Source organism: Loxodonta africana, chromosome 8 (assembly GCF_030014295.1).
Source record: "Loxodonta africana isolate mLoxAfr1 chromosome 8, mLoxAfr1.hap2, whole genome shotgun sequence".
In the NCBI taxonomy this organism is placed as follows: Eukaryota; Metazoa; Chordata; class Mammalia; order Proboscidea; family Elephantidae; genus Loxodonta; species Loxodonta africana.
The window spans coordinates 129,997,928-130,024,672 of NC_087349.1; positions in this window are offsets into that span (position 1 = coordinate 129,997,928).

The following is a 26,745-nucleotide window of genomic DNA, read 5'->3' on the forward strand; positions in this document are numbered from 1 at the left end:
ACCTGTTGCCATCCCATAGGACAGAGTAGAACTGCCCCACAGGGCTTCCAAGGCTGTAATTCTTTATGGAAGCAAAATGTCACTTCTTTCTCTCAAAGAGCAACTGGTAGGATTGAACAGCTGATCTTTTGGTTAGCAGCTCAGTGCTTAACCACTGCACCATCAGGGTTCCTTCGAATGAATATAATAAGTAGTAAAAGTTATTTCCAATATCCCTAAACAATATGGGAGAAAAGCTTCCAGTTTTTGCCCCAATATCAGTTCTCACCATCTTCTTAGTATTAGAAATCGATGACTGCTTGAGTACATTTTAGCTGAGAATAAAGACTACATCTGCCAGCCTTCCTTGTAGCCAACTGTGTTGGCCATATGATCAAGTGTTAGGCATTTGGGATCTCAGCAGGATTGTCTTCAAGATGACCCTAACTGGAGGGTATAATCAGTTTTGCTTCTTCCTTTTTCCTGCTGCCTGGAATTGTGGATGTGATGGCTGAGGCACATGCAGCTGTGGCCCAACATATAGCTTATATTGAGAATGATAAAGCAAAAAGAAATGATAGTGAAGCTCCCAGAGTAGCCCTAAACTACTAATCCCTGGGTTTCATTTACATGAGAAAGAAATAAAACTGTATGTTATTAAATAATTGTTATTTGTGTTGACTGCTAACAGCAAAATATTACCCCGATAAAGAATTATTGAATTAATATTAAAAATGTGTTCTTTTATGAATGACTTGCAAGTATAGTTTTGTAGCAGTAGCATTTTCAAGATAATGTACTAGATACATATTGTAATTACAATAATACTAATTTGGATTCTTTACTGACCTTTGTAAATGTTTTGCCATATTTGCTCTCTCATTCTCTTCCTCCTCCCTCTGTATCAAGTGCCCACCATTGTGACATTTTATCCCTCAATATTTCAGTCCACACCTCTTGAACATAAAAGTATTCTTCTACATAATCACATCACCGTTATTACACTTACTCTAATTGAGAATAATTCCATATAATCATCTAATACACAGTCCATACTCAAATTTCTCCAATTATGCCAAAAATATTCTTTGAAAGGGCTAATTAAATATATATCTGATGAATAAACAAAAAGAGAGAGCAGTAAGAAATAATGTTCTTAACTAGATATGCTTAAAATGCAAAAGAACATCCCTTCTGTAAGTAATAACTTAGAAGCAAATACCATGAATAAAAATACTAATAATTTGATTCCAGCAATGTGTTTTAAAAATAATAAATCACCCACAAGAAATTTTTACCCCAGGAATGTAACTTTTGCTTTAGAAAAATCTATCACTATAATTAAAGAAAAAGAGGGAAACCATATTATTATCTTCATATATGCATGTACTCCTAAAATTCAACACCCAGTTATTTTATTAAAAACAAAAAAAAAGTTCAGGAGACTAAGAACAGAAGTAAACATGCTTAAACTAAAAAAGGCTATCCACTAAAATCCAATGGTAAATATTATACTTAATGCTGAAACTATAAAAACCCTCTGAACTTCCAATAAACTCAGGGACAAAGAAAAAGTTTGGAGGACTTGCAAGTATAGTTTTGTACCAGTGGCATTTTCAAGATAATGTATTAGATAGATATTGCAATTACAATACATACTAATTTGGATTTTTCATTGAACTTTGTAAACATTGCTTGTGGATAACCCAAGAAAGAAATAATCTATACAGATCACAAACTTTATGTACCTGTTCAAATTTCCTCTATTGTCTCTATTGGTTAATATCTCACCTTAGCTCAGTTACCCAACCATTTCAGTTTTTTAGGAAACATCACAAAACTAAACGTGGGCTCTGGCTTCTTGAGTGGCCACTGTAGCGCTGGATGACACAGCTCTGATCTAACATACATTTAATTGGAGTTCTTTGGTCTATTTAACTTCCTGAGGGATGAATCTCAACAACGGAAAAGAGAAGGTGGAGGGAACTGGACAGATACAGTTCCTCTTCTTTTGCCCCTTCATGGACTGTTCCAAGATGTGGCTTTTCTTTGGAAACTTTCTAGACAAGTCCCATGTAAGGAGTAAGCACTCCTCAAAGCAACCGTGTCTCCGTGGGGCACGTGTTGTGAGGCAGCATACAGTCCAGTAATGCACAGAGAGCATCAAATTGCTTTATATCTTTTCTGCCCCCATGTCTCTCTTTTTACTCATGCAGTGTCAGCACTTTCATCCTTGCCTCACACTCTGCTTTCTAGGGATCAATGCTAATACATAAACTAGATAAAGTTTATGTATTGTTTTGACAATGTGGGATTCTTCAATTATTTAACCTTATAAGAACAAAACAATCAAATGAACCCAAATACTTATACAGGGAGCTTCCTTGCCAAGGTATCATTCAGTCCTTGGGGTTAGCTTGTACCTGGAGGGGTACAAAATTCCATCCCCTTGCCTCAATTTCTCTGAAGAGAAATGCTCCGTGTGGGATTGGCTGATGTTTCTGTTGCCAAAAATATGACTGAATACCATACCAAAAAAAAAAAAAAAAACCTGTTGCCATTCCACAGGACATAGGACAGAGTAGAACTGCTGAACTTTTTGTTTAGCAGCTGAACGTTTAACCACAGCACCCTTGCAATTCCTTGAAACAGGTAGGGGTGAAAAAAGAGAGAAGTTGTTCTCAATTAAGAACCCTCACTCAATGTGAATTTGCAAATAAAAATTTCAAAAACATGATGAAAATTAACACCAATACATTAAACAAATTCAAAAATCCAGAAATTCATCTCCCGAGGAAATAAAAATAAGAGAGCATCTGAGTAATAATACTTAAAAATCTTCCTAAAGATAGTGTAAGATATTAAAATGTGTAATTGAATATATAGCATTTGTAGAATAGAAGGTTATAGAACAAAAGTGGGCTGATATGAATTAACAGTGCATTTGTAAAAAAAAAATTAGAGTATAGAAACATCTGCAATAGTCAGAGGTAACCACCTATAAAATTATTTTTAATTCTTCAGTTGGTTACCTCCAAACACTAGGGAATATTCTTAAATTTTCATTTATTTAATTTATCAGCTCAACTTCATAGATAGGCTATTTATCATGCATGAGTTACCTTCCTGTTCTCTTCTACCATTTTACATTTTTGTTAATTTTTTGTCTTTTGAGGAGTAACTTGGGTTTGAGTTTTTTGGTTTTTATGATGTTAATGAGGTGGGCTTAGCAGCAGTTTTGTTAATGAGGTAGGACTCAACCTGTAAGATTAGGTTGTGTCTTATAGGATGTATCTTAAGTAAATCACTTTTGAGAAATAAAAGAGAGAAACAGCAGAGAGACATGGGGGAACTCACACCATCAAGAAACAAAAGCCAGGAGACTAGAGCGTCCTTTGGAACGGGGGCCCCTGCGGTGAGAAACTCCTCAACGAGTGAAGAGAACTTTCCCCCAGAACTGACAGAGAGAGACAGTCTTCGCCTGGAGCTGACACCCTGAATTTGGACCTCAAGCCTCCTAGATTGTGAGAGAATAAATTTCTCTTTGCTAAAGCCATCCACTTGTGGTATTTCTGTTATAGCTTGTTGTTGCTGTAGTTTTTAGGTGCCTTCAAGTTGGTTCTGACTCAAAGAGACCCCATGCACAACAGAACAAAACAGTGCCTGGTCCTGCACCATCCTCACAATTGTTGCTAAGCTTGAGCCCATTGTTGCAGCCACTGAGTCAATTCATCTTGTTGAGGGTCTTCTCTTTTTGGTTGACCCTCCTCTTTACTAAGCATGATGTCCTTCTTTATGAACTGATCCCTCCGGATAACATGTGCAAAGTATGTGAGATGTAGTCTCACCAGCCTTGCTTCCAAGGAACATTCTGGATGTACTTCTTCCAAGACAGATTCGTTCATTCTTTTGGCGGTCCATGTTATATTCAACATTCTTCGCAAACACGACAATTCAAAGGCGTCAATTCTTCTTCAGTCTTCCTTATTTACTGTCTAGCGTTCACATGCATATGATACGATTGAAAATACTATGGCTTGGGTCAGGCGCACCTTAGCCTTCAAGGTGACATCTTTGCTCTTCAACACTTTAAAGAGGTCCTCTGCACCAGATTTACCCAATGCAATGCGTCTTTTGATTTCTTGACTGCTGCTTCCATGGCTGTTGATTGTGGATCCAAGTAAGATGAAATCCTTGACAACTTTAATCTTTTCTCAATTTATCATGATGGTGCTCATTGGTCCAGTTGGGAGGATTTTTGTTTTCTTTATGTTGAGGTGCAGTCCATACTGAAGGCTGTGGTCTTTGAACTTCATCAGTAAGTGCTTCAAGTCCTCTTCACTATCAGCAAGGAAAGTGGTGTCATCTGCATAACACAGGTTGTTAATGAGTCTTCCTACAATCCTGATACCCTGTTATTCTTCATATAGTCCAGCTTCTCGTGTTATTTGCTCAGCATATACACTGAATAGGTATGGTGAAATGATATAACCCTGAGGCACACCTTTCCTGGTTTTAAACCAATCGATATCCTCTTGTTCTGTCCAAACAACTGCCTCTTGATCTATGTGAAGTTTCCTCATGAGCACAATTAAGTGTTCTTGAATTCCCATTCTTTGCAGTGTTATCCGTAGTTTGTTATGATCCACACAGTTGAATGTCTTTGCATAGTCAATAAAACACAGGTCACCATCCTTCTGGAATTTTCTGCTTTCAGCCAGAATCCATCTGACATCAGCAATGATATCCCTGGTTCCACATCCTCTTCTGAAACCAGCCTGAATTTCTGGCAGTTCCCTGTCAATATACTCCTGCAGCCATTTTTGAATGAACTTCAGCAAAATTTTGTTCATGTGTGATATTAATGACATTGTTTAATAATTTCCACATTTGTTGGGTAAGCTTTCTTGGGAATAGTCATAAATATGGATCTCTTCCAGTCAGTTGGCCAGGAAGCTGTCTTCCATATTTCTTGGCATAGATGAGTGAGCACCTCTAGCACTGCATCTGTTTGTTGAAACATCTCAATTGATATTCCATCAATTCCTGCAGCAATGTTTTCACCAATGCCTTCAGAGCAGCTTGGACTTCTTTCTTCAGTATCATCAGTTCCCAATCACATGCACACCTCATGAAAAGGTTGAACATCAACTAATTCTTTTTGGTATAATGACTCTGTGTGTTCCTTCCATCTTCTTTTGATGTTTCCTGCGTCGTTTAATATTTTCCCCATAGAATCCTTCACTATTGCAACTCGAGGCTTGAATTTTTTTCTTCAGTTCTTTCAGCTTGAGAAACGCCGAGCATGTTCTTCCCTTTTGGTTTTCCATCTCCAGCTCTTTGCACATGTCATTATAATACTTTACTTTGTCTTCTCGAGCTGCTCTTTGAAATCTTCTGTTCAGTTCTTTTACTTCATCAGTTCTTCCTTTTGCTTTAGCTGCTCAACGTTCGAGAGCAAGTTTCAGAGTTTCCTCTGACATCCATCGTGGTCTTTTCTTTCTTTCCTGTCTTTTCAGTGACCTATTGTTTTCTTCATGGATGCTGTCCTTGATGTCATTCCACAACTCGTCTGGTCTTCAGCCACCAGTGTTTAATGCAAAAAATCTATTCTTCAGATGGTCTCTAAATTCAGGTGGAATGTACTCAAGGTCATATTTTGGCTCTTGTGGACTTGCTCTGATTTTCTTCAGTTTCAGCTTGAACTTGCATATGAGCAATTGATGGTCTGTTCCACAGTCGGCTCCAGCCTTGCTCTGACTGATGATATTGAGCTTTTCCATCATCTCTTCCCACAGATGTAGTCAATTCGATTTCTGTGTGTTCCGTCTGGCGAGGTCTATGTGTTTAGTCACCGTTTATGTTGGTGAAAGAAGGTATTTGCAATGAAGAAGTCGTTGCTCTTGCAAAATTCTATCATTCGATCTCTGGCATTGTTTCTGTCACCAAGGCCATATTTTCCAACTACTGATCTTTCTTTGGTAGGTTTGATCTTTCTTTGTCTCCAACTTTCACATTCCAATTGCCAGTAATTATCAATGCATTCTGATTGCATGTTCGATCAATTTCAGACTGCAACAGCTGTTAAAAATCTTCTATTTCTTCATCTTTGGCCCTAGTGGTTGGTGTGTAAATTTGAATAATAGTCATATTAACTTGTCTTCCTTTTAGGTGTATGTATATTATCCTATCACTGACAGTGTTGTACTTCAGGATAGACCTTGAAATGTTCTTTTTGAAGATGAATGCAACACCATTCCTCTTTAAGTTGTCATTCCCAGCATAGTAGACTATATGATTGTCCAATTCAAATTAGCCAATACCAGTCCATTTCAGCTCACTAATGCCCAGGATATCAATGTTTATGCATTCTATTTCATTTTTGATGATTTCCAATTTTCCTAGATTTGTACTTTGTATATTCCACGTTCTGATTATTAATGGATGTTTGCAGCTGTTTCTTCTCATTTGAGTCATGCCACGTCAGCGAATGAAGTTCCCAAAAGCTTTACTCCATCCACGTCATTAAGGTCAACTCTACTTTGAGGAGGCAGCTCTTCAAGTTGCCAGCATAACTGGATATCCATTTGCAAAAAAAAAAAATGAAACAAGATCCATACCTCACACCATACACAAAAACTAACTCAAAATGAGTCAAAGGCCTAAATACAAAATCTAAAACAATAAAGATCATGAAAGAAAAAATAGGGACAATGCTAGGAGCCCTAATACATGGCATAAACAGTATACAAAACATTATTAACAATGCACAACACCAGAAGAGAAACTAGATAATTGGGAGCTCCTGAAAATCAAACACCTATGCTCATCCAAAGTCTTCACCAAAAGAGTAAAAACATTACCTACAGACTGGGAAAAAGTTTTTAGCTATGTCATTTCCAATCGTTTGATATCGAAAATCTCCATGATACTGCAAAAATTCAACTATAAAAAGACAAATAACCCAATTTAGAAAAGGACAAAGGATACGAATGGGCACTTCACTAAAGAAGACATTCAGGTAGCGAACAGATACACGAGGAAATGCTCAGGATCATTAGCCGTTAGAGAAATGCAAATCAAAACTACAATGAGTTTCCATCTCACCCCAACAAGGCTGGCATTAATTCAAAAACACAAAATAAGTGTTGGAGGGGTTGTGGGGAGACTGGAACACTTATACACTGCTGGTAGGAATATAAAATGGTACAACCTCTTTGGAAATTGATTTGGCACTTCCTTAAAAAACTAGAAATAGAACTACCACATGATCCAGCAATCCCACTCCTTGGAATATATCCTAGAGAAATAAGAGCCTTTACATGAACAGATATATGCACACCACGTTCATTGCAGCACTGTTTACAATAGCAAAAAGATGGAAGCAACCAAAGTGCCCATCAATAGATGAATGGATAAATAAATTATCATATATTCACACAGTGGAATACTATGCATTTATAAAGAACAATGATGAATCTGTGAAACATTTCATGAAATGGAGGAACCTGGAAGGCATTATGTTGAGTGAAATTAGTCAGTTGCAAAATGGCAAATACTGTATGAGACCACTATTATAAGAACTCAGGAAATATTTTAAACACAGAAGAAAATATTCTTTGATGGTTACAAGAGTGGGGAGGGAGGGAAGGATAGGGGTTTTCACTAATTACATAGTTGATAAGAACTATTTTAGATGATGGGAAAGACAACAAACAATACAGGATTGGTCAACACAACTGGACTAAGCCAAAAGCAAAGAAATTTTCTGAATAAACTAATTTTTAGAAGGCCAAAGTAGCAGAGGCAGGACTCTGGGGAGCATGGTTTCAGGAGATATCTAGGTCAATTGGCATAAAGAAATCTATTAAGAACACATGCTGCATCCCACTTTGGAGAGGGGTGTCTGGGGTCTTAAATGATAGCAAGTGGCCATCTAATATGTATCAATTGGTCTCAACACACCTGGAGCAAAGGCAAATGAAGAACACCAAAGACACAAGGTAATTACAGGCCCAAGAGACAGAAAGGGCCATATAAATCAGAGGTTACACCAGCCCGTGACCAGAAGAACTAGACAGTGCCTAGCTACAACCGATGACTGCCCTGATAGGGAACACAACAGAGAATCCCTGATGGAGCAGGAGAGTAGTGGGGCGCAGGCCTCAAATTCTCATAAAAAAGACCAGACTTAATGGTCTGACTGAGACTAGAAGGACTCCGGAGGTCATGGTCTCCAGACCTTCTGTTAGCCCAAGACATGAGCCATTCCCAAAGCTAACTCTTCAGACAGGGATTGCACAGGAATATAAGATAGAAAATGATACTGGTGAGGAGTGAGATTCTTGACTCAAGTAGACAAATGACACTGTGGGCAGCTCCTGTCTGGAGGGGAGACCAAAGGCAGAGGGGGAAAGAAGCTGGCTAAATGAACACGGGGAATACAGGGTGGAGAGAGGGAATGTGGTGTCTCGTTAGAGGGAAAGCAACGAGGAGTATATACCAAGGTATATATAAATTTTTGTATGAGAGACTGACTTGATTTCTAAACTTTCACTTAAAGCACATAAAAATTTTTTTAAATAAAGAAAACATGGACACCCCATACACCCTTTTTTGGTTCTGTTAACAATAGTGTTGAAGGTACTCTCTTGCAAGCCCAAGACTGTGCAGATATGACCATAACCATGCCCTAACAAGGAAGTGAGGACTATTATTTCTCTCTAATGCTTCATAATTTTTGCCTTTTTAAATATGTGGCTCAAAGAAAATAAATTGAATATCAATATCCAGTTTTACATTTCTGAAGCATATATTTTCAAAATTAAATGATGATTTTGAGATAATAAGTCTGAAATAAAGTTTATTTGACTCATCGAATTATCCAATCAAGTGACCAGTAATCTCTTTCTTAAATACATGCACACCCACATGCATAAACACATGGGCATACATAACACACACATATACGTAACATACACACATAATTAACCTGGTGAACTGAAGGTTACAAATACACAAATTTTTTTTCTCATTACTGAGTCTTTAAGGAGCTATCTTCGTTATTAATGCTTCTATAAAAGAAATATCACAAATGGGTGTTTTTTTTTTATTAACTTTTATTAAGCTTCAAGTGAACGTTTACAAATCGAATCAGTCTGTCACATATAAGTTTACATACATCTCACTCCCTACTCCCACTTGCTCTCCCCTTCTTGAGTCAGCCCTTTCAGTCTCTCCTTTCGTGACAATTTTTGCCGGCTTCTCTCTCTCTCTATCCTCCCATCCCCCCTCCAGACAAGAGTTGCCAACACAATCTCAAGTGTCCACCTGATATAATTAGCTCACTCTTCATCAGCATCTCTCTCCCACCCGCTGACCAGTCCCTTTCATTTCTGATGAGTTGTCTTCGGGAATGGTTCCTGTCCTGTGCCAACAGAAGGTCTGGGCACCATGGCCGCCGGGATTCCTCTAGTCTCAGTCAGACCATTAAGTTTGGTCTTTTTATGAGAATTTGGGGTCTGTATCCCACTGATCTCCTGCTCCCTCAGGGGTCCTCTGCTGTGCTCCCTGTCAGGGCAGTCATCGATTGTGGCCGGGCACCAACTAGTTCTTCTGGTCTCAGGATGATGTAGGTCTCTGGTTCATGTGGCCCTTTCTGTCTCTTGGGCTCTTAGTTGTCGTGTGGCCTTGGTGTTCTTCATTTTCCTTTGCTCCAGGTGGGTTGAGAGCAATTGCTGCATCTTAGATGGCCTCTTGTTAGCATTTAAGGCCCCAGACTCCACATTTCAAAGTGGGATGCAGAATGATTTCATAATAGAATTATTTTGCCAATTGACTTAGAAGTCCCCGCAAACCATGTTCCCCAGACCCCCGCGCTTGCTCCGCTGACCTTTGAAGCATTCATTTTATCCCGGAAACTTCTTTGCTTTTGGTCCAGTCCAATTGAGCTGACCTTCCGTGTATTGAGTGTTGTCTTTCCCTTCACCTAAAGCAGTTCTTATCTACTGATTAATCAATAAAAAACCCTCTCCCACCCTTCCTCCCTCCCCCCCCTGTAACCACAAAAGTATGTGTTCTTCTCAGGTTTACTATTACTCAAGATCTTATAATAGTGGTCTTATACTATATTTGTCCTTTTGCCTCTGACTAATTTCACTCAGCATAATGCCTTCCAGGTTCCTCCATGTTATGAAATGTTTCAGAGATTCGTCACTGTTCTTTATCGATGCGTAGTATTCCATTGTGTGAATATACCACAATTTATTTACCCATTCATCCGTTGATGGACACCTTGGTCGCTTCCAACTTTTTGTTATTGTAAACAGAGCTGAAATAAACATGGGTGTGCATATATCTGTTTGTATGAAGGCTCTTGTATCTCTAGGGTATATTCCCAGGAGTGGGATTTCTGGGTTGTATGGTAGTTCTATTTCTAACTGTTTAAGATAACGCCAGATAGATTTCCAAAGTGGTTGTACCATTTTACATTCCCACCAGCAGTGTATAAGAGTTCCAATCTCTCCTCAGCCTCTCCAACATTTATTATTTTGTGTTTTTTGGATTAATGCCAGCCTTGCTGGTGTGAGATGGAATCTCATCGTAGTTTTAGTTTGCATTTCTCTAATGGCTAATGATCGGGAGCATTTTCTCATGTATCTGTTGGCTGCCTGAATATCTTCTTTAGTGAAATGTGTGTTCATATCCTTTGCCCACTTTTTGATTGGGTTGTTTGTCTTTTTGTGGTTGAGTTTTGACAGAATCATGTAGATTTTAGAGATCAGGCGCTGGTTGGAGATGTCATAGCTGAAAATTCTTTCCCAGTCTGTAGGTGGTCTTTTTACTCTTTTGGTGAAGTCTTTAGATGAGCATAGGTGTTTGATTTTTAGGAGCTCCCAGTTGTCGGGTTTCTCTTCATCATTTTTGGTAATGTTTTGTATTCTGTTTATGCCTTGTATTAGGGCTCATAGGGTTGTCCCAATTTTTTCTTCCATGATCTTTATCGTTTTAGTCTTTATGTTTAGGTCTTTGATCCACTTGGAGTTAGTTTTTGTGCATGGTGTAAGGTATGGGTCCTGTTTCATTTTTTTGCAAATGAATATCCAGTTATGCCAGCACCATTTGTTAAAAAGGCTTTCTTTTCCCCAATTAATTGACACTGGTCCTTTGTCAAATATCAGCTGCTCATTCGTGGATGGATCTATGTCTGGGTTCTCAATTCTGTTCCATTGGTCTATGTGTCTGTTGTTGTACCAGTACCAGGCTGTTTTGACTACTGTGGCTGTATAATAGGTTCTGAAATCAGGTAAAGTGAGGCCTCCCACTTTCTTCTTCTTTTTCAGTAGTGCTTTGCTTATCCGGGGCTTCTTTCCCTTCCATATGAAATTGGTGATTTGTTTCTCTATCCCCTTAAAATATGACATTGGAATTTGGATCGGAAGTGCGTTAAATGTATAGATGGCTTTTGGTAGAATAGACATTTTTACTATGTTAAGTCTTCCTATCCAGGAGCAAGGTATGTTTTTCCACTTAAGTATGTCCTTTTGAATTTCTTGTAGTAGAGCTTTGAAGTTTTCTTTGTATAGGTCTTTTACATCCTTGGTAAGATTTATTCCTAAGTATCTTATCTTCTTGGGGGCTACTGTGAATGGTATTGATTTGGTTATTTCCTCTTTGGTGTTCTTTTTGTTGATGTAGAGGAATCCAAGTGATTTTTGTATGTTTATTTTATAACCTGAGACTCTGCCAAACTCTTCTATTAGTTTCAGTAGTTTTCTGGAGGATTCCTTAGGGTTTTCTGTGTATATAATCATGTCATCTGCAAATAGTGATAACTTTACTTCCTCCTTGCCAATCCGGATGCCCTTTATTTCTTTGTCTAGCCTATTTGCCCTGGCTAAGACTTCCAACACGGTGTTGAATAAGAGCGGTGATAAAGGGCATCCTTGTCTGGTTCCCGTTCTCAAGGGAAATGCTTTCAGGTTCTCTCCATTTAGAGTGATATTGGCTGTTGGCTTTGCATAGATGCCCTTTATTGTGTTGAGGAATTTTCCTTCAATTCCTATTTTGGTAAGAGTTTTTATCATAAATGGGTGTCGGACTTTGTCAAATGCCTTTTCTGCATCAATTGATAAGATCATGTGGTTTTTGTCTTTTGTTTTATTCATGTGATGGATTACATTAATGGTTTTTCTGATATTAAAGCAACCTTGCATACCTGGTATAAATCCCACTTGATCATGGTGAATTATTTTTTTGATGTGTTGTTAGATTCTATTGGCTAGAATTTTGTTGAGGATTTTTGCATCAATGTTCATGAGGGATATAGGTCTATAATTTTCTTTTTTTGTAATGTCTTTACCTGGTTTTGGTATCAGGGAGATGGTGGCTTCATAGAATGAGTTGGGTAGTATTCCGACATTTTCTATGCTTTGGAATACCTTCAGAAGTAGTGGTGTTAACTCTTCTCTGAAAGTTTGGTAGAACTCTGCAGTGAAGCCGTCCGGGCCAGGGCTTTTTTTTGTTGGGAGTTTTTTGATTACCGTTTCAATCTCTTTTTTTGTTATGGGTCTATTTAGTTGTTCTACTTCTGAATGTGTTAGTTTAGGTAGGTAGTGTTTTTCCAGGAATTCATCCATTTCTTCTAGGTTTTCAAATTTGTTAGAGTACAATTTTTCATAATAATCTGAAATGATTCTTCTAATTTCATTTGGTTCTGTTGTGATGTGGTCCTTCTCGTTTCTTATTCGGGTTATTTGTTTCCTTTCCTGTATTTCTTTAGTCAGTCTAGACAATGGTTTATCAATTTTGTTAATTTTTTCAAAGAACCAGCTTTTGGCTTTGTTAATTCTTTCAATTGTTTTTCTGTTCTCTAATTCATTTAGTTCAGCTCTAATTTTTATTATTTGTTTTCTTCGGGTGCCTGATGGATTCTTTTGTTGCTCATTTTCTATTTGTTCAAGTTGTCGGGACAGTTCTCTGATTTTGGCTCTTTCTTCTTTTTGTATGTGTGCATTTATCGATATAAATTGGCCTCTGAGCACTGCTTTTGCTGTGTCCCAGAGGTTTTGATAGGAAGTATTTTCATTCTCATTGCTTTCTAAGAATTTCCTCATTCCCTCCTTGATGTCTTCTATAACCCAGTCTTTTTACAGGAGGGTATTGTTCATTTTCCAAGTATTTGATTTCTTTTCCCTAGTTTTTCTGTTATTGATCTCTAGTTTTATTGCTTGTGGTCTGAGAAGATGCTTTGTAATATTTCGATGTTTTGGACTCTGCAAAGGTTTGTTTTATGACCTAATATGTGGTCTATTCTAGAGAATGTTCCATGTGCACTAGAAAAAAAAGTATATTTTGCAGCAGTTGGGTGGAGAGTTCTGTATAAGTCAATGAGGTCAAGTTGGTTGATTGTTGTAATTAGGTCTTCCATGTCTCTATTGAGCTTCTTACTGTATGTCCTGTCCTTCTCCGAAAGTGGTGTGTTGAAGTCTCCTACTATAATTGTGGAGGTATCTATCTCACTTTTCAATTCTGTTAAAATTTGATTTATGTATCTTGCAGCCCTGTCATTGGGTGCATAAATCTTTAATATGCTTATGTCTTCCTGATCAATTGTCCCTTTTATCATTATATAGTTTCCTTCTTTATCCTTTGTGGTGGATTTAAGTCTAAAGTCTATTTTGTCAGAAATTAATATTGCTAATCCTCTTCTTTTTTGCTTATTGTTTGCTTGATATATTTTTTTCCATCCTTTGAGTTTTAGTTTGTTTGTGTCTCTAAGTCTAAGGTGTGTCTCTTGTAGGCAGCATATAGATGGATCGTGTTTCTTTATCCAGTCTGTGACTCTCTGTCTCTTTATTGGTGCATTTAGTGCATTTACATTCAGGGTAATTATAGATAAATAAGTTTTTAGTGCAGTCATTTTAATGCCGTTTTATGTGTGTTGTTGACAATTTCATTTTTCCACATACTTTTTTGTGCTGAGGCGTTTTTCTTAGTAAATTGTGAGATCCTCATTTTCATAGTGTTTGACTTTTTGTTAGTTGAGTCGTTACATTTTTCTTGGCTTTTATCTTGAGTTATAGAGTTGTTATACCTTTTTGTAGTTACCTTATTATTTACCCCTATTTTTCTAAGTAAAAACCTAACTTGTATTGTTCTATATCGCCTTGTATCACTCTCCATATGGCAGTTCAATGCCTCCTGTATTTAGTCCCTCTTTTTGATTATTGTGATCTTTTACCTATTGACTTCCATGATTCCCTGTTATGTGTATTTTTTTTTAATTAATCTTAATTTGTTTGTTTTTGTGATTTCCCTATTTGAGTTGATATCAGGACGTTCTGTTTTGTGACCTTGTGTTGTGCTGATATCTGATATTATTGGTTCTCTGACCAAACAATATCCTTTAGTATTTCTTGTAGCTTTGGTTTGGTTTTTGCAAATTCTCTAAACTTGTGTTTGTCTGTAAATATCTTAATTTCGCCTTCGTATTTCAGAGAGAGTTTTGCTGGATATATGATCCTTGGTTGGCAGTTTCTCTCCTTCAGTGTTCTGTATATGTCGTCCCATTCCCTTCTTGCCTGCATGGTTTCTGCTGAGTAGTCTGAACTTATTCTTATTGATTCTCCCTTGAAGGAAACCTTTCTTTTCTCCCTGGCTGCTTTTAAAATTTTCTGTTTGTCTTTGGTTTTGGCAAGTTTGATGATAATATGTCTTGGTGTTTTTCTTTTTGGATCAATCTTAAATGGGGTTCGATGAGCATCTTGGATAGATATCCTTTTGTTTTTCATGATGTCCGGGAAGTTTTCTGTCAGGAGTTCTTCAACTATTTTCTCTGTGTTTTCTATCCCCCCTCCTTGTTCTGGGACTCCAATCACCCGCAGGTTATCCTTCTTGATAGAGTCCCACATGATTCTTAGGGTTTCTTCATTTTTTTAAATTCTTTTATCTGATTTTTTTTCAGCTATGTTGGTGTTGATTCCCTGGTCCTCCAGATGTCCCAGTCTGCATTCTAATTGCTCGAGTCTGCTCCTCTGACTTCCTAGTGCGTTGTCTAATTCTGTAATTTTATTGTTAATCTTTTGGATTTCTACATGCTGTCTCTCTGTGGAGTCTTGCAACTTATTAATTTTTCCACTATGTTCTTGAATAATCTTTTTGAGTTCTTCAACAGTTTTATCAGTGTGTTCCTTGGCTTTTTCTGCAGTTTGCCTTATTTCATTTGTGATGTCTTGAAGCATTCTGTAAATTAGTTTTTTATATTCTGTATCTGATAATTCCAGGATTGTATCTTCATTTGGGAAAGATTTTGATTCTTTTGTTTGGGGTGTTGGAGAAGCTGTCATGGTCTGCTTCTTTAAGTGGTTTGATATGGATTGTTGTTTCCGAGCCATCACTGGGAAACTAGTTTTTCCAGAAAATCCGCTAAAAAAAAAATGCAGTCAGATCCCTATCAGAGTTCTCCCTCTGGCTCAGGCTATTCGGATGTTAATGAAGCCGCCTGGGGAGGGTGGGGGAGGGAACAGAGAGATAGGAGCATAGAACCTCAGAATATAGCCAGAGTTGCTTGTCTTGCTTGGAATGACTATTATATCTGAGATTCCCGTGGGCGCATCGCCTATGTGTGCTGGCTGTGTGGAGATTGCCCCCGGGGGGTCTGGCCCGCTGGAGTCAAGGTCAGATCCTCCGCTTCCAGCCCCATGCCCAGCGTCAAGGCTCCCCTACTGGGACGGTGCACTCTCGACTCCCAAATCAATCGCTGCCTCCCGGGGACTTCTCGTCCCTCCAGCCGCGTTGCCGTGCCGCCTCTGCGAACCAGTTGGGCTGCCTCCCGGGGTTAGTTCAGGTGGGTGGAGCAGCTCCCCATGCTTGTGCCGTGACCGAGTGTCCCAGCTGGGATGCTGTTCTCCCCGCTCCAATACCAGTCGCTGCCTCCCGGGGACTTCTCCTATCGGCTGCTTCCCACGCCGCCCACGTGACCCAACTGGGCCCCCTCCTGGGGTTAGTTCAGGGGGGTGGAGGAGCGCTCCGTGTTTATGCCGTACCTGCTTCCAGTCCAAATCCCGGCGGGATGGTTCCCCGGCTGGGACGCTGCTCTCCCCATTCCAAGACCAGTCACTGCCTCCCAGGGACTTCTTCTACCGGCTGCGTCCCACGCCGCCCGCGGAACTGGCTGGTCCCCCTCCTGGGGTTAGTTCAGGGGGGTGGAGCAGCTCTCTGTGCTTGTGCCGTACCTGACTGGTATGCTGGCTCCAGGCTCTGAAAACAATCGCTGCTTCCCTGTATTAGTTTGTTCTCCGTCTCTAAATCTGTGTTTGTTGTTCAGGGTTCGTAGATTGTTATGTATGTGATCGATTCACTTGTTTTTCCGTGTCTTTGTTGTAAGAGGGATCCGAGGTAGCGTCTGCCTAGTCTGCCATCTTGGCTCCGCCCCCCAAATGGGTGTTTTTAATGAACAGAAATTTCTTTTCTCACAGTTTAGGAGGCTAGAAGTCAGAATTCAGATGCCAGCTCTAGGGGCAGTCTTTCTCTGCCAGTTCCCTGGTGATCTCCACGTGGCACAGCATCTATCTTTCCCCACTTCTGCTTGCTTAATCTGCTCTTTTTATATCTTAAAAGAGATTGACTCAAGACACACCCTATGCTAATACTGCCTTATTAACAAAACAAAGAAAAATCATTCCCAAATGGAGTTATAACCACAGGCATAGGGGTCAGGATTTATAACACATATTTTGGGGGACACAATTCAATCCACAACAGGATTCCTGGCAACACACGGGTTAAGAGACTGCTACTAACTGAAAGACTGGCAGTTGAAACCTACCTGGCCTTTCCATAGAAGAAAAACCTGGCAATCTGCTTCCTTAAAGATTACAGCCAAGAAAGCCCTATGGGGCAGTTCTACTGTGTCATATGGGGTCACCAGGAGTTAGAAAGACTCAACAGCAACCGAAGACAGTAAGAATTGAGACTTTATAACCATAGAGGAAAACTTCATAAGTTATTGGCTTTAAACATGTTAAGTTGCTATTCTCTATTTAAAAAATAACAGATCAATTCATCCCAGGTAACTAAAAACCCATTTTTACCCAGGTGCCCTATACTATGAACTAACAAGTCAAATTGCGTTTCACACTGGCAGAGTCTTTGTTACACTTCATTAGCAAAGCTATTTGTTCTTCTTTGAGATTTGACATGAACGTTAGTACAGCTATTATTGCAACCATAAGATACATACATGATTTAGCTGCTTTTCGTCTTTCCCTAAAAAATTCACTCTTGTGATTAACATAATATTTGTATGTGTTTTGAATTGTAATTGTGTTTATCTGGAGAGCAGCCATATTTAAAATCTGTGATGCAGATACTAGATGACTGTTTTTGGAGTCAGAAACAAGGGTCTAAATTCTGACAAGCAGTCTGCTGAAAGGGTCCTCTAGCCACATGAATTTGCAAAGAAATGAGAGCAGAGGCCACCCTCCCAGGTTGTCAGGAGGCCCCCAAGACAGCACAGGGACAGCACTACCATGAAGCACCTGGAAACCCAATGTGGAAGCTAACACCACCTGAGAAGAGACAAGGCAAAACCATGTGTCTCTGCTGTGAAGTGTTTTCTGCAGGCTCATCCCCACACATGGCACTGAGGAAAGCCCTGTCTCCACAGAGGAATGTCCTAGGGCAGAATAACAGACCTGGGAATGAAGAAATAACATTGAAATGGGGGGTTTTGTTGAAAAATTATGCTGAACCCACCCAATTATAACTCACCAATTGTCCACTATTGCCAGGTATCCATATCTAAGGGAGAATATAATTTCAACAATGCAAGTAAAATAGAAAGTGTGAGAGTGAAAAGCTTCTGGAAGACGCAGTATTAGTCAGAGATTGGGTGTGCAGGACCCAAACCAGCAACACCTGTGTGGTTGCTTGCCCAGTTTTGTCTTAGTCCCCAGCATGCAAAGCCACCTAAACCCCTTGTGCAGTCTCACCCCTGCTCCATGCCCCATTCCCCATACTCCTCACCTTAGGAGAGACTTTAAAGAATGCTAGTTCAGATTTTACTCAGTCCCCAGTTGTAGGCACCAATCAGTCCCTGTTCCTATTAGTCCCCCATGCTGTGCCCCTGCTGGAGTAGCTTCACCTGTACCTTTTCCCACTAAGTCTGGAGTGCATTGCCTTACTCTTGCCATGATTTCCAGACGTCACTCCAATGCTCCTGAACACTGACCCTTGTCTGGGCCCTGCTTTCTCCTCTCAAACTTCTCTGGGGCTGAGGGACAATCATACAATCACTTCCTGCCACCAGATCCCCAGCCATGCTGGTTCTCCTCTCCACTGCAGTTGAGTCTGTCCCACCTCCTGCAAATTACCTTTCACAGCATAGTAGACATGCCTGACCTTTAGGTCCCACCATCAACTCAGTTCCTTACTTCAATAACAAATAAATACTTGGCCCAAGGTTTGATTGTGACAAAAGATATACACACAATATCTCATGTAGCCTTCCCAATAGTTCAAAAACCAAACCTGTTGCTGTTGAATCAACTCCGACTCATGGCAATCCCATTGTGTGTCAGAGAACAACTGTGCTCCACAGGTTTTTCAAGGCTGTGACCTTTCGGAAGTGCATCATCAGGCCTTTCTACAGAGACACCTCTGAGTGGACTTGAACTACCAACCTTCCAGTTAGCACCCACGCCACCAGAAATTCCTCTCAATGAGGTGTACATTCTTACCCCAGTTTTAAATATGAGAAACAGCCTTATTGCATGGAGTAACTTGTTCAAGGTTATCTCGCTGATAAATCGGAGCCAAGAGTCAACCCCAGGTTTATCCAGGTCTCACGGCACCACGCTGCCTGTAGGGAGACAGGCTGTGACCCTTTCTGGCAAAATCATATTCTCCAGAGAACAAGCTTCAGCTCTGCTTTCCCCGTCTTCTCAATCCACATAGAGTTTTGTGACAGGAAACAGGTGAATTCTTCTCCTGCTTCTCCATTATATCCTGGTCAAAATGTCTATAATACAATGAGAAAAGAAAGGTGAATGAAAGTGCCAGGAGTATGTGCTTTTTATAATGCCCTAGGGCTTTGCTGGAGGGGCTGCAGTTTTCAACTGGCAGCTGTTTCGTCTTAATATGGAAGTATCATCCCAAAACAGGAGACTACTATCTCTACATACACCAGTGGCATTCTGGTATTCAGATCAGATCTTTTACTTGGGAAAATACAGACTTACTGCTTTCAGCAAGTAGTCACTGACCCAGGGAAAAATGATAAGTCACTAAGATTTTAAAAAAATGGTAATAATAAATGAGCAGCTTCATAGTTTAGTCATAGACAATGCATTAGGAGATGACTTTTTTTCCTTTCTCTCTTCAATGTAAAATAATTCACACCTCCTTCAGCCTTAGTTTCATCACTCATAACAAGAGTGGCTCCTTTCCCCTTGCAAGCATTTAGGGGAACTAAGGAAGTGCAGATCCTGGAAAAAAATGAACTAATAAAATAAGTTCCTGTATAAAGGACTATAAGCATACCCTCTATGTAAGGTAGATTTCTTTCGGCAATAAAGATTTAAAAGGGAATGGTATAAACAGAGTCACATTTGGTGAAAAACCATCCTTTCTCTCTCTGGACTTCAGTCACAGCAAAATTTAGAGAAAGATTTCCAAGCTATTATTTCTCTGTGCACTTCACAGGGTGGTGTGTTAGTCATCTAGGGCGTCTACAACAGAAATACCACAAGTGGATGGCTTTAACAAAGAGAAGTTTGTTCTCTCATAGGCCAGTAGGCTAGAAGTCCAAATTCAGCCAGCTCCAAGAGAAGGCTTTCTCTCTCTCTCAGCTCTGGAGGAAGTTGCTTGTCATCAATCTTCCCTTGGTCTGGGAATATCTCAGCGCAGGAACTTCATCCAAAGGACGTGCTCTGCTCCCAGCACGATGTTCTTGTTGGTATGATGTCCCTATGTCTCTGTTTGCTTCTCTCTTTTAAATCTCAAAAGAGATTGGCTTAAGACACTACCTAATCTTATAGACCTCATCAATATAATTGCCACTGATACATTTTATTGCATCATAGTGATAGGATTTACAACATATAGGAAAATCACATAAAATAGTGGACAATCACACAATATTGAGAATCATGTCCCAGCTAAGCTGACAGATATTTTAGGGGGACACTATTCAATACCCCCCACGTGTCTGTCAGTTTGTCATACTGTGGGGGCTTGTGTGTTGCTGTGATGCTGGAAGCTATGCCACCAGTATTCAGATACCAGCAGGGTCACCCATGGAGGACAGGTTTCAGCTGAGCTTCCAGGCTAAGACAGGCTAGGAAGAAGGAGCTGGCAGTCTACTTCTGAAAAGCATTAGCCAGTGAAAACTTTATGAATAGCAGCAGAATACTGTCTGACATAGTGCTTGAAGATGAGACCCCCAGATGGAAGGCACTCAAAAGATGACAGGAGAAGAGCTGCCACCTCAAAGTAGAGTTGACCTTAATGACGAGCATGGAGTCAAGCTTTTGGGACCTTCATCTGCTGATGTGGCATGACTCAAAATGAGAAGAAACAGCTTCAAACATCCATTAATAATCAGAACCTGGAAATTACGAAATATGAATCTAGGAGAATTGGAAATCGTGAAAAATGAAATGGAATGCATAAACATTGATATCCTAGGCATTAGTGAGCTGAAATGGACTGGTATTGGCCATATTGAATTGGACAATCATATAGTCTACTATGCTGGGAATGACAACTTGAAGAGGAATGGTGTTGCATTCATCGTCAAAAAGAACATTTTAAGATCTATCCTGAAGTACAAAGCTGTCAGTGATAGGATGATATCCATATGCCTACAAGGAAGACCACTTAATACGACTATTATTCAACTTTACACACCAACCACTAGGGCCAAAGATGAAGAAATAGAAGAATACTTTTATCAGCTGTTGCAGTCTGAAATTGATTGAACGTGCAATCAAGATGCATTGATAATTACTGTGGATTGGAATGTGAAAGTTGGAAACAAAGAAGAAGGATCAGTAGTTGGAAAATATGGCCTTGGTATAGAAACAATGCCAGAGATCAAATGATAGAATTTTGCAAGAGCAACGACTTCTTCATTGCCAACACCTTCTTTCACCAACATAAACAGCGGCTATACACATGGAACTTACCAGATGGAACACACAGAAATCAAATTGACTACATCTGTGGAAAGAGACGATAGAAAAGCTCAATATCATCAGTCGGAAAAAGGCCAGGGGCTGACTGTGGAACAGGTCATCAATTGCTCATATGCAAGTTCAAGCTGAAACTGAAGAAAATCAGAGCAAGTCCACGAGAGCCAAAATATGACCTTGAGTATATCCCACCTGAATTTAGAGACCATCTCAAGAATAGATTTGACACATTGAACACTAGTGACCGAAGACCAGATGAGTTCTGAAATGACATCAAGGACAGCACCCATGAAGAAAGCAAGAGGTCGCTGAAAAGACAGGAAAGAAAGAAAAGACCAAGATAGATGTCAGAGGAGACCCTGAAACTTGCTCTTGAGCGTTGAGCAGCTAAAGCAAAAGGAAGAAGTGATGAAGTAAAAGAACTGAACAGAAGATTTCAAAGGGCCTCTCGAGAAGACAAAGTAAAGTATTATAATGATATGCGCAAAGAGCTGGAGATGGAAAACCAAAAGGGAACAACATGCTTGACGTTTCTCAAGCTGAAAGAACTGAAGAAAAAATTCAAGCCTCGAGTTGCAATACTGAAGGATTCCATGGGGAAAATATTAAACGACGCAGGAAGCATCAAAAGAAGGTGGAAGAAATACACAGAGTCATTATACCAAAAAGAATTAGTCAATATTCAACCATTTCAAGAGGTGGCATATGATCAGGAACTGATGGAACTGAAGAAAGAAGTCCAAGCTGCTCTGAAGGCATTGGCAAAAAACAAGGCTCCAGGAATTGATGGAATATCAATTGAGATGTTTTGACAAACAGATGTAGCACTGGAGGTGTTCACTCATCTATGCCAAGAAATATGGAAGACAGCTTCCTGGCCAACTGACTGGAAGAGATCCATATTTATGCCTATTCCCAAGAAAGGTGATCGAACGGAATGTGGAGATTACAGAACAATATCATTAATATCACACACAAACAAAATTTTGCTGAAGATCATTCAAAAAAGGCTGCAGCAGTATACTGACAGGGAACTGCCAGAAATTCAGGCCAGTTTCAGAAGAGGACATGGAACCAGAGATATCATTGCTGATGTCAGATGGATCCTGGCTGAAAACAGAGAATACCAGAAGGTTGTTGACCTGTGTTTTATTGACTATGCAAAGGCATTCGACTGTGTGGATCATAACAAACTATGCATAATACTGCAAAGAATGGGAATTCCGGAACACTTAATTGTGCTCATGAGGAACCTTTACATAGATCAAGAGGCAGTTTTTCGGACAGAACAAGAGGATACTGATTGGTTGAAAGTCAGGAAAGGTGTGCATCAGGGTTGTATTCTTTCACCATACCTATTTGATCTCTATGCTGAGCAAATATATGAGAAGCTGGACTATATGAAAAAGAACGGGGCATCAGGATTGGAGGAAGACTCATTAGCAACCTGCGTTGTGTAGATGACACAACCATGCTTGCTGAAAGTGAAGAGGACTTGAAGCACTTACTGATGAAGATCAAAGACCACAGCCTTCAGTATGGATTACACTTCAACATAAGGAAAACTAAAATCTTCACAACTGGACCAATGAGCAACATCATGATAAACGGAGAAAAGATTGAAGTTGTTAAGGATTTCATTTTACTTGGATCCACAATCAACAGCCATGGAAGCAGCAGTCAAGAAATCAAAAGACACATTGCATTGGGCAAATCTGCTGCAAAGGACCTCTTCAAAGTGTTGATGAGCAAAGATGTCACCCTGACGATGAAGGCGCACCTCACCCAAGCCATGGTATTTTCAATCACATCATATGCATGTGAAAGCTGGACAATAAATAAGGAAGACCAAAGAAGAGTTGACGCCTTTGAATTGTGGTGCTCGTGAAGAATATTAAATTACCATGGACTGCCAAAAGAACGAACAAATCTGTCCTGGAAGAAGTGCGGCCGGAATGCTCCCTAGGGGCAAGGATAGCGAGACTGCGTCTTACATACTTTGGACATGTTGTCAGGAGAGATCAGTCCCTGGAGAAGGACATCATGCCTGGCAGGGTACAGGGTCAGTGGAAAAGAGGAAGACTCTCAACGAGGTGGATTGATACAGTGGCTGCAACGATTAGCTCAAGCATAACAACAGTTGTAACGATGGCTCAGGACGGGGCAGTGTTCGTTCTGTTGTGCATAGTGTTGCTAGGAGTTAGAACCGACTCGACAGCACCTAACAACAACTATTCAATCCATGACAGCTGGATTGTATTGTTTTATCATCATTTTGTTTGAACTTCCAATGTCTCTGTATCAAATTGGAAATGTAGAATTCCTCTCATGTTCATATATGAGACATTCATCTGAAGCCAACTTTCAGTGTGTTAGCACCTCCAAGAACTCAAAGAGCAATGCCATGGTGGAATCATTTTTCAAGAATGATATGTGTTTTGCATAATCATCTTAAATTCTCAGAGCCCATGCCAACATCCAGGAAGAACCCCATGTTCTCTTTCCTTTAGTCTTCTTTACAGTTCTCAAATTCACAGCTCAAGGTTGAAGGGTTCTTAACAAAAGCGGCATTCTCTAAAGTGTGTTTTACAGAATTTTGCTTCCTATGAATCAAATAAGTGCTATCCTTAAAGCATGATTTGGTGGCCAATACTTACTAAACGCCACTGTGTTTTTGTTTTTTTTTTTTTTCAAGTTGGAAGTATTTCTTCACAGCAAAACATTTCAGAGCTTTACATATTCTATATACCAAACTCTACAGGACAAAGTAGAACTGCCCCATAGGGTTTCCAAAGCTGTAATCTTTTTGAAAGCTGACTGTTACATCTTTGTACAGAATGACATAATTTGGCAATTATGTAATGATGTAATTTGGCAGTTATAGAATGATGTAGTTATCCCTCCATTTTGTGATATAATGTAATCACCTCTATGATGTGATCTGATGTGACCAATCAATTTTAAGCAGCTGGTGAGTTGGAAATGCTGACCTTTTGGTTAACAACCAAGCACTTTAACCACTGTGTCACTTGGGCTCCCTTATTCTATGTACAGTCCTTTACTCTTATAAAAACCACTGCAACAAGCATACACTTATATTTTTTGTGCATGTGTGCAGGTGTATCAGTAGAGTTTTAAAAGAAGAATTCTTGGTTCAAATGGCATGCTTCTTTTTTAATTTTAATTCATATTCACATTTTGCACTCCAAAAAAAAAATTATACCAAGTTATGTCCACAAAGAGTGCCTCAATATTTCCATTTTATATACACACTTAATAATTATACTGACACCCCTGAGTGGTGCAAATGGCTAACATACTCCATTGGTAACTTGAAAGGTTGTGAGTCTGAGTCTACCCATAGGCACTTTAGAAGAAAGGCCTGGAGATCTACTTCCAAAAAACCAGCCTCTGAAAACCCTATGGAGCACAGCTCTACCCTGACACACATGGAGTCACCATGAGTCAGAGTCGACTACATGGCAACTGGCAATTTTTGCCAATTTTATAGGAAAAAATGGTATCTCATGGTTCTCATTAGTAAACTGGCAGTTTGTGGGTTTTGTTTTGTTTTAAGATGTAGTTAGTCTTTGCTCATTTTCCTCTTGATGAATCTCTTATTTATTTAGAAAAGTTCTTTATGTTTTAAAGAAATTAGTTTTTTATTCCTGTGAATTTTAAATTTCTTCCTGTTTTACCATTTGTCTTCTGATATTGTTTGTAATGTTTCTTCTTATTCATGAATATTCATTTTTATATAGTCAAATGTATCAAATCATTTCCTTTGTGGTTTCTTAGAAAAACCTATTCCATTCTAAATTACATTTTAAAAATTACTAAACTATTCTTTGTCATAAAATTAATTTCTATGCAACTACAAAAAACAGCTAGTAAACCTATATGTGCTATCACAGAAATAGATCCACAAAACATTGTTTTAAAAAATATTTGCATATATTATTTCATTTAAGTCTCACAACACTCAATAAGGTTGACATTATAGTTTTACTAGTAAGAAAACTAAGTTACAGAAGGGTTAAGTATCTTTTAACTTACCTAAGTCTAATAGTAAGGAGCCCTGGTGACAACAATAGTTAAGCGCTCAGCTGCTAACCCAAAGATTGGTGGTTTGAATCCATCTAGTGGCTCTGCAGAAGAAAGACGTGGTGATCTGCTTCCATAAAGATTAAACACCCTAAGGCTGTTCCACTTTGTCACACGGTGCCGCTATGAGTTGGAACGGCCTGAATGGCACCTAACAACAACACATCTAATAGTAAGTGGACGTGTCAATACTTCTCTCCAGACATTGTGACTTCAAAGCCTGTGCTCTTCACCAAACAATTTGAATTCATGTATGCATTATACAAAGATTTTGGCGTGGATCTTTTCAGCTGTTTACTATCCGTAAGTGGAATTTGGCAATTGGGAAGAAATCAAAATCTTCTAAAGATGTCTTCGGAGTCTTTGAGTGGTACAAACAGTTAATGTGCTTGGTTCCTAATCAGAAGGTTGGAAGTCTGAGTCCACCCAGAGGTGCCTTGGAAGAAATGGTTTGTGATTGACTTCTGAAAAAAATCAGCCAATGAAAGCTGTATGGAGCATAATTCTATTCTGACATCCATGGAGTCACTATGAGTCAGAATTGGCTCCATGGCAACCAGTTAAAGACGTATGTAAAGGACTTTCTTTCATGGTTGTGTCCTCCCTCCCCCAGGGTAACCATATATTGGTTTTATAATGATTATTTTAAATGTTAAAAAAAGATCCAGGGAAGCAGGAGCAAGATGACGGAGTGGTCTCTCTTACAACAAAGACCCGAAAATGCAAGTGAAATGGTTATATATGACATTCTAGGAGCCCTGAATATCAAAGGCAAAGTTGAGGAATTGGACTGAGTGGCAGGGGGCAGGAGAGATGGTTCAGAAGCAGCGACCAGTTGCCAGAGCTGACCCTTCAGGCCAGGTCAGCTGGCATGCACTTGGTGAGGTAACCAGTGGCACTCAGGGTGCATTTTGCACATCAGCAGAGACTGAGCAGTGGAGAGCCTATTCAAGCCTCCAGAACCAGTGAAAAGAAGCACTCAATCAGCAAGGGATAAGTACATGAGTCTAACCTACCTCGCGGATCAAAAAACACCGCATTTGGGAAGAAACTCTCTCCCATTTTTCTGCTCCATCCCTGCTTTGCACTGGATCCCAGTCTGCCTTCAGTGATTGCCTAACTTCACTGTATCAGATATATAATGGAGTGGCAGGTTCATAATATTTGACACCACTCTACCCATTAAGCAGGGTCCTACCTACCCACATCAGGGAACTAAGTACTGATGGCCCCAACCATGCCACCTAGCCGTCTGAAAAAGGGTCCAAGAATAAGTGATGCCTCCCAGTCCTTATAGACAACAGCATTGGATGCCCATAGCCTGGAAAGGAACCCACCCACCTTTGCACTCTGTGGAACAGGGACACACTTTCTGCCCAGATACTCAGAGGCACCCATCAGACCCTGCCTTGCCCAGTGCATGACCCCCTACTGCAGCCAGACACCTGTGCCTATATCAATCACCCAT